Source organism: Arachis hypogaea, chromosome 16 (genome assembly GCF_003086295.3).
Source record: "Arachis hypogaea cultivar Tifrunner chromosome 16, arahy.Tifrunner.gnm2.J5K5, whole genome shotgun sequence".
Classification (NCBI taxonomy): domain Eukaryota; kingdom Viridiplantae; phylum Streptophyta; class Magnoliopsida; order Fabales; family Fabaceae; genus Arachis; species Arachis hypogaea.
In genome coordinates this window covers 49,008,358-49,016,969 of record NC_092051.1, presented here as the reverse complement: position 1 = coordinate 49,016,969, position 8,612 = coordinate 49,008,358, and the positions used below count along the sequence as shown (strand labels likewise).

General features: G+C 39.8%; 1 non-coding gene across 1 annotated transcript; it reads right to left on the bottom strand.

The window, feature by feature from the left end:
* Nucleotides 1-1,514: 1,514 nt before the first annotated feature.
* Nucleotides 1,515-1,618, bottom strand: LOC112759933 (small nucleolar RNA R71). The gene has a single exon (XR_003180395.1). It is a non-coding gene; the product is annotated as a small nucleolar RNA R71 (small nucleolar RNA).
* Between the last annotated feature and the right edge of the window lie 6,994 nt (nt 1,619-8,612).

Genomic DNA, 8,612 nt, shown 5'->3' with positions numbered 1-8,612 from the left:
AATTGGATTGGGGTTTGGATGGATATTGTGACATGTAATCCTACCAAATTGTGGTTCATGAAACTGTGTGGTATAATCAGTGATCGAGCATCATCTCTTCTTATGAACATTTAAACCAAGGGATTGGGAATTTGTTCGTTTTTAGAGAGAATTGGTGAGCCAAGGGATTGGGATCCAATCATATAAGATTGCCAAGCAAAATTCAATGAACGCATTGGTTGAGGAAGAGATAAACATGTTTTGATTCGGAGATCTCAATATCTCCTATAACCCAATGAATTCCCCATTTCTGATTTCCACTTTCTCTTTACATTTTGCAACTCAATTCATGCAATCACCCCCATTCCCTTTTAATTTCAGCAATTTAGCTTCTGCTCTTTAATTCATGCAATTTAAGATTTCGCCATTTCAATTTCTTGTCATTTACGTTTCCCGCCAATTTTACATTCCGCAATTCTCATCTAAGTCTTGATTCCGCTCAACTAGACACACTTCTAATCCGAATTGCTCATTCAACCAATCCTTGTGGGATTCGACCTCACTCTATTGTGAGTTTTTACTTGACGATAACCGGTGCACTTGCCGGAAGGAATTTTGCCTATCGTGCAATTTCCTAAATCGTGGCATAACTAGTTTATGCGCATTAAGTTTATGGCGCCGTTGCCGGGGATTGGTTTTCGATTGACAATTCTCAAATTGGAAGTTAACTAGATTGAGCATTTTTCTTGCTTTGTTAATTCAGTTCAAGTTACTTGTTGAATTTTTAATTTCTGCACTCTGTTACATGCTTTCTTTCTTTATGCCTTTAAATTCAAGCAACTAACTCACTGACTCACTAACTGTTTGAATTAATTCCTCAACTGCTCTAACCATACTCTTCCATTAACCAAGAGTATTTCACTTGTTTGTTTCTTGTGCTGTGTTCTTGTATGACAGGTAGGAGAGGAGAGACATCAACTCCTCCATATACCGAACCAGAGAGGACCCTTCATAGACTTAGAAGGGAAGCAAGAGGGAAGAGAGTACTGGGAGAAGAAGAATCTGAAGGAGAATCTGAGGACAATTTTGAGGAAGCTTTAGATCTCAACATGGATAGAGAAGTTCACAACCATGAGAGAGCTGATGGAAACAATGCCATTCCTGAGAGGAGGGTTCTTAGTTCATACATAAACCCAACCTCTGGGAATTGTGGTAGCAGCATTCAGAAACCACCCATTCAGGCCAACAATTTTGAGCTCAAACCACAGCTAATATCACTTGTGGAGAATCATTGTTCATTTGGTGGGAGTGCTAATGAAGATCCAAACCAACATCTCACAAAATTCCTGAGAATTTGTGACACTGTGAAGTCCAATGGAGTCCAGGAAGATACCTATAAACTGCTCTTGTTCCCATTTTCACTTAGGGACAAGGCAGCTAAGTGGCTGGAATCATTCCCAAGGGGGAGCCTAACAACATGGGACGAGGTGGAAAGCAAGTTTCTGGCACGTTTCTACCCCCCACAAAAGGTCAATAGGCTTCGATCTGAGGTTCAGACTTTTAGACAACAAGATGGTGAAACTCTCTACGAGGCATGGGAGAGGTTCAAGGATTTGACAAGGAAATGCCCACCAGACATGTTCCATGACTGGGTGCAATTGCACATTTTCTATGATGGACTTTCTTATGAATCAAGGAAGGCTGTAGACCATTCATCAGGAGGTTCATTGAACAGGAAAAAGACTGTGGAAGAAGCCATTGAAGTGATTGAGACAGTGGCTGAGAATGAGTACTACTATGCTTCAGAGAGACACAACACTAAGGGAGTCATGGAGCTGAACCATGTTGATACAATTTTAGCCCAAAACAAGGTGTTTGCCAAGCAACTAGCAGAGCTCACCAGGAAATTAGAAACAAAGCAAGTGGCCGCAATACACACACAAGATCAAGAGGAAGTAAGCACTGAAGGAGGTGATTGGGAAGAGGCCAATTATGTAGGAAATCAACAAAGGCAACCATATGATCCACATTCCAACACTTACAACCCAGGATGGAAAAACCACCCAAACTTTGGGTGGGGGAACCAACAAACCCAACCACAAAACCACAAACCTTACAACCACAACCAACATAACAATTCCACATACCAAAACTCCAACCAAAGATCATACCAAGCCACACAAAACACTTACTCCCAACCATCATATCATGGCCAAAATAATCAACCTACCCAACCTAATCCGAACCAACAATTTCAAGATCAATTAAACCGGATAGAAGGAATGCTGGCACACATGGGTCAGGACATAATTGAGTTGAAAAGCTTCAGGGATGATGTGAGATCTACCTTAAGAACCCATGGTGAAAAACTCAAGAGGATGGAGTCTCAAGTAGGAGAGCTATCTCAACAGGCCCCCAAATCAACTGCAGTGTTCCCTAGTGACACAGAAAAGAATCCTAAAGGGGAACAAAAGAGAGTGAGATGGGAAGAATGCAAGGCCATCACCATATTGAAGGAAGTCTCAGAAGAAGAAGGAATCAGACCCTCAGAACAGGAGCCAGAAATCTTGAAGGAAAGTGTGGAAGAAGCTAAGCAGGAAAGTGAAACTGAGCAAGCCAAGGAACTGCAAAAAGGCATGCTGGAAACATACCAACCAAAAGCACCATTTCCTCAGAGGTTAGGAGGAGGTGAAAAAGGGAAAACCTATTCAAGGTTTTTAGAGACATTTAAGTCTCTCCATATCAATATTCCCTTTCTTGAGATTCTCCAGCAGATGCCTACACATATCAAGTATTTAAAGGAATTGCTGAGCAAGAAAAGAGTTTTGAAGGGAGGACAAACTGTAATAATGAACAAAGAATGCAGTGCCCTCATCAAGAAGGACATAATCTCTAAGAAAACAGACCCAGGAAGTTTTCATATCCCCTGCATCATAGGGGAAACAAAAATTGACAGAGGATTCTGTGATCTAGGAGCTAGCATAAATGTGATGCCTCTGACTCTTATGAAGAGGCTACAACTGAATGAGGTGAGATCCACTGATGTAATCATACAACTGGCTGACAAAACTCAGAAGCAAGCTGAAGGGGTAGTTGAGAATGTGCTGGTGAAAGTGGGAAATTATTTCTTCCCCACAGACTTTGTCATTTTGGACATGGAGGAAAACTACCTACACCCCATCATTCTGGGAAGGCCATTTCTAACCACTGCTAGAGCACTCATAGATGTAGAACAAGGAGAGCTAATTTTGAGAATACATGATGAACAACTCATTTTCAATGTTTTCAAACCTGCATCTGAGCCTGAACCAGAACATAAAAAGCCTAAGGATGATAGTAGCCATCTTTGTTTGGAGGAAAGCAATCCAGCAGCTGAAATTCTGAAACAGTCCTTGGAAGGCAAACAAGAATTGCAAGAGTTAAAGCCACAAGAATCAATAGAAGCAGATCAGAAGGATCCTCCTGACATAAGGGTCAATGAAGAAATCATTAAGAGAAAGGGAAGAATTGTAAAGAAATTGCCAAGAGGGTGGAGAAACAAGAAAATTCCCACTGAAGGTTTCTCTCCGGGAGATAAAGTGATATTAAGTCATTATCTGCCAATCCCACCTGGCCTCAAAACCATTCCTTCCCAGCTCCCTCAAGTGTTCACAATCAGAAAAGTTCTTTCTATGGAACATTTAGAAGTCATGAAGGAATCAAATGGGGACGTTTTCATAATGAGAGGAGAAGGCATCAAGCACTACAATCCACCCTAACAAGGGACAACCGTCAAGCTAGTGACGTTAAAGAAGCGCTTCATGGGAGGCAACCCATGTTTTAGTATCCTTACTCCTTATTGTTTTGCTTTGCATCTAATAAAGCATGGTTTCTTATGCATGAACTTGAATCCTCAGGACAACTGTTGAAAGAGTGCACTAAACATTGCATGTAAAATACAATTGGTATCTAAGTTTGGTGTGCCTGAAGGCACCCCAAATTTTATCCAAATTGTATTCAATCTTTCATTCAAAGTGCACAACCAAACATTAAGTTTGGTGTTCCTTTTGAACACAATTAATGAAAAGCAAGAAGTTTCTCTGGATTTAGAAATTCATGACAAGTATACCATTTGCATGTTTTAATACTTTGATTTCAATTACTTTAGGTAGTAAAATTGTTTAGGATCAAAGCGCCAAAGTGACTAGGATTTATTAGAATTATGCACATTCATTAAGGACAACCAACATGGATTTCATGTCATCAGGAGACATTACCAAACACTAAGTTTGGTGTCCAGTAATAAGTGTGCATACATACAAAGGTCACGGCTATAAGCTCAGGAAGTCAATCATTGATTTACAATTCAAAAAGAAGGAAAAACATGTACAAGTACTATTCATTATTCACATGACCGAAAAAAAAAATGATAGCAAATTTGTTTGTTTGTGCAGGTACAAAAGGAAGGATAAGAATGGAGGAAAAAGACAAGGGGGGAGGTACGGTGCTTGGTCAAAAAGGAAGTTCACAAGTCTTTGAAACTAACACATGGGAAAAGGAAGTTCTGCATGAAAAGATAGCTACATGTACAACCTAATGCACTCAGAATACTTCCAAGAAAATGAAAAGCAATTCGTCCTTTTCCCTAATTCATATATTTACCATCAAGCCAACCTTCACAAATCACCCTAGCCGTCCATTTTTCACTTACGGGCACTATAAAGAACCACTTGGGGAACGAGTTCCACACCACCAAATCTCCTTCATGCACATTTTCTTTCATCATAGCATAACTATCTCTTGCCGAAAACAACCTCACCACACTTCCAACAACACTTCTTGCTTCACCTTGTCAACTTTAGCTTGTCACTTACCAAAACTAAAGAACCAATGGCAGCCTCATCTAGCCACAAAAGAAGAAAAGACAAGCAGCCAATGGAGGAGAACAGGGAATTCGATGCATGGAGATACAAATCAGTTTTCCATGAGATTCAAGCCGAATGGATGAGACCTAAAACGGTACTAGCTGAGGTTCCCTTTGACCTTGAAAAGGATGAGTTCCCAGGTATTTGGGAGAAGATCAAAAAGAGGAAGTGGGAGCTCCTGACTAAGCCAATCACTAAAATCAACATCAACCTGGTGAAAGAGTTTTATGCAAATGCAGTAAGGGAAGATTCAACCATGAAGCCCACATACAAAAGCTATGTGAGAGGGGTGGAAGTTGACTTCAGCCCCAAGGCAATCATGAAAACTCTTGGCCTGAAAAACATACGTTTCAGCCAAGCAAGTTATGAGGAAAGGATGATAGGAGAACCTGACTATACAACTATTGCTGAAGACCTTTGTGCCATCAGAGCTGAATGGGTAAGAAAAATAAGAGGGGCTCCAAGGGTCTTGAGAAGAGGAGACCTAACACCTGAAGCTAAAGGGTGGTATGCAATAGTTAGGAGATCCATCCTACCCACTGCAAACTCTTCAGAAATAGTCCCTAAAAGAGCCATCTTGCTACATTGCATTATGGTGGGAGGGGAGATCAAAGTTCATAAACTCATTGCTGAACAGATACAAGAGCTTAGTGAGAAAAGTGACCCTGAATCCTGGCTCCACTTCCCTAGCACCATCATTAGACTATGCATCGATGCCCAAGTACCACTTGAAGATGAAAGACCTAATTGGCTATATCCTGGATTGGCCATAACTGCGTACAGAATGACTCTTGGCCCAATTGCTCCAAGACATACAAAAAGAAGAAATGAAGAAGGGCAACAAGCAGAAGCAGAGCAAGAAGCAGAGCAAGAAGGACAAGAAGGAGAAGACGGAGAAGAAGAGCAAGAAGAGCAAGGAATTCCAGAAAGAAGACAACGAATTCCCAGAGACCCCATGGATATGAGCAGAATGCAGGAAATCATAGAAGGAATGTCTCAACAATACATGAGGTCTCAGGAGAGACAAGAGGACTTTCACCTAAAAATGATGGATATGCAAAGGAACTTTGAATCAAGATTCTTAGATCTGCAAAGGGAACAGAATTTACACTTACAGGAATCCTTCAGCCACATATGCCAACACCAAGATGCCAATGTCTTGGCAATCAAGGAAGCCACCACTTTACAGAATGCAAGATACTCAGTTCAAGCTGATTACAACATCAGTTCACAAATCAAGCTTAACTACATAGGGGAACATTTACATAAGATGGACCCAGCATTCCCAGCTTTTGATGAGTATTTCAAAGGGAGGAAAGAAGGAGAAATAAACAAGGCAATGATCCTTGAAAAAGGAGTGGAAGAAACAATGAAAAAGGCTGGATTCTGGAAAAAGCTCATAAGAAAAGACAAAGGAAGTTCAAGTGGTCAAAAAGGGGTAGGAAGCAAGAAGAAGCAGGATCCCAAGAATCAAGAAGAACCAAGCAATAAATGAGAGGTGGTCTCTCTCCTTAATAATCAAATGATAATTGGTGAATTGTCTTTATGAGCTTTCTTTCATTATAAGTCATTTAAGTTTTAATGTGAAGTCTCTAGTATGTTTGTCTGTTTATTGCTTTGAATAAAGTGAATGCCTAGATGTTTGGATATAACTTCACCTTCTTAAACAAGTGCTTGCCATGCTTGTTCTGTTTCCAAAAATAAAAGAAAAGTTTGAACAAAAGTAACTTGGCTCAATTAGTGACAAATCAAGTAGAATTAAGTAGTGGTATGCGTGCTTGATTGTTTAGTCAGATCACTGGAAATAGAGTGTAGAATTATCATTTTTTGTGTAGAAATTGAAAACTGTCTATGGATCTTGAGGAATAAATGTCTTTGGCCATGAAAAAGAAAGAAAAAGAAGAAGAAAAAGCCACTGAAAAAAAAAAAGGGGCAACCGAAAAGCAAAAAAAAAAATTGAGAAAATAAGCTAGGCACCAATGGTTTGAACTTCTGAGACAAATGTCTGTGGTGTTTATGTATTAAGGATATGCTTGGATGAATAGGTTCTGAGGAGTGTTTCAACACTTGGTAACTTGGGTTAACTAACCCGGGATTATCAACCAAAAGTCCATTATCAAGAGCAACCTAAATACAAAACATTTAGTCACACAAAGAGGTGCTGGACACCAATGTCTCAAGAAGAAATGTGAACTAAAATGCCTGCAGTGGATATGTGTAGTGCACTGATAAGAAAAAGAAAATGCCAAAGGCGTGTGCAACACATGACACTAAGCAAACAAGGAGCAAAGGAGCTCAAAGAAAAAGAAAAGAAAAACAAAGAAGAGAAAAGTGCCAAGGACATAAGAATAACAAGAGGCCATAGCAGTGTTTGATGAATGCAATGAAAAAGTGATAATCTTACCTGATAAGAATGAAAAAGTGATGCTGCAACTTTCTGCATAAAACCCTTCTGATGAACTTCAAGTGCTTACTAATATAGCCAATGTAATTGCTTTCTGTTTCATACTTTCTTCTCAAATAACTCAGGACTTGCTTAGGGACAAGCAAGTATTAAGTTTGGTGTTGTGATGCCAAGGCATCTTAGGCGAGTTTCACTAGCATTTTTCTGTTAGTTTTAGTTGTTTTATGCACTTTCTTGAGCTTAAAGTAACCAAGAATGGTTAAATGAATAACAAAGCAATGAACCATCCAAACAGTATGATTTTTATGCAAATTTCATGAGTTTTTAGTTATATTACTTGAATGCTATGAATGGAAGATTCTCATGAAAATTTGCAAGACTTTGATGCAGTTGTTTGGATGATTTCAGGAAAGAAGAGGCTAGGCAAGGAAGCAACAAAAATCAATAAAGGAAGCTTGTATATCACATGTGGAGTTTAAGTTCCAGTTTAAGCTTAAACTGGAACTTAAACGGCCAAAATCATGAAAGCTGAGGAAAGGGTGAAAGTGGCGTTTAACCTCCAGTTTAACCTTAAACTGGAAGCTAAACACCAGAAATGGGAAATGCACCAGGGAGCCATTTCCACGTTTAAGCTCCAGTTTAACCTTAAACTGGAGCTTAAACGTGTTCGACCAAGTTTTCTCCTCCAGGGTTACTTTCTCCATTTCCACGTTTAAGCTCCAGTTTAACCTTAAACTGGAGCTTAAACGTGTTCGACCTCCAGGGCTACCTTTCTCCGCTTCCACGTTTAAGCTCCAGTTTAACCTTAAACTGGAGCTTAAACGTGTTCGACCTCCAGGGCTGCCGTTCTCTATTCCCACGTTTAAGCTCCAGTTTAACCTTAAACTGGAGCTTAAACGTGTTCGACCTCCAGGGCTGCCTTTCCTATCTCCACGTTTAAGCTTCAGTTTAACCTTAAACTGAAGCTTAAACGTGTTCGACTACGTTACCCTCCAGGGCTGCCTTCTTCCATTTCCACGTTTAAGCTTCAGTTTAACCTTAAACTGAAGCTTAAACGTGCTTCCACAAAAGGCATCACTGGAAGTGTCTGGCGTTTAAGCTGCAGTTTAAGCTTAAACTGCAACTTAAACGCCACTCTTGGAAAAGGTTTCTGGGCCAAAAATATTGCAGTTTAAGTTAGCATTTGAGCACAAACATTAACTTAAACTTACTCTGGTATGAAACCCAATTGAATATCATGGTTTATGGAATTAGGCCTGATGAATTGATGAGTCTGGAGCTTTAATTTGTTGAGTCTTGTGTCATTACTTGTTTATCACTAAGTT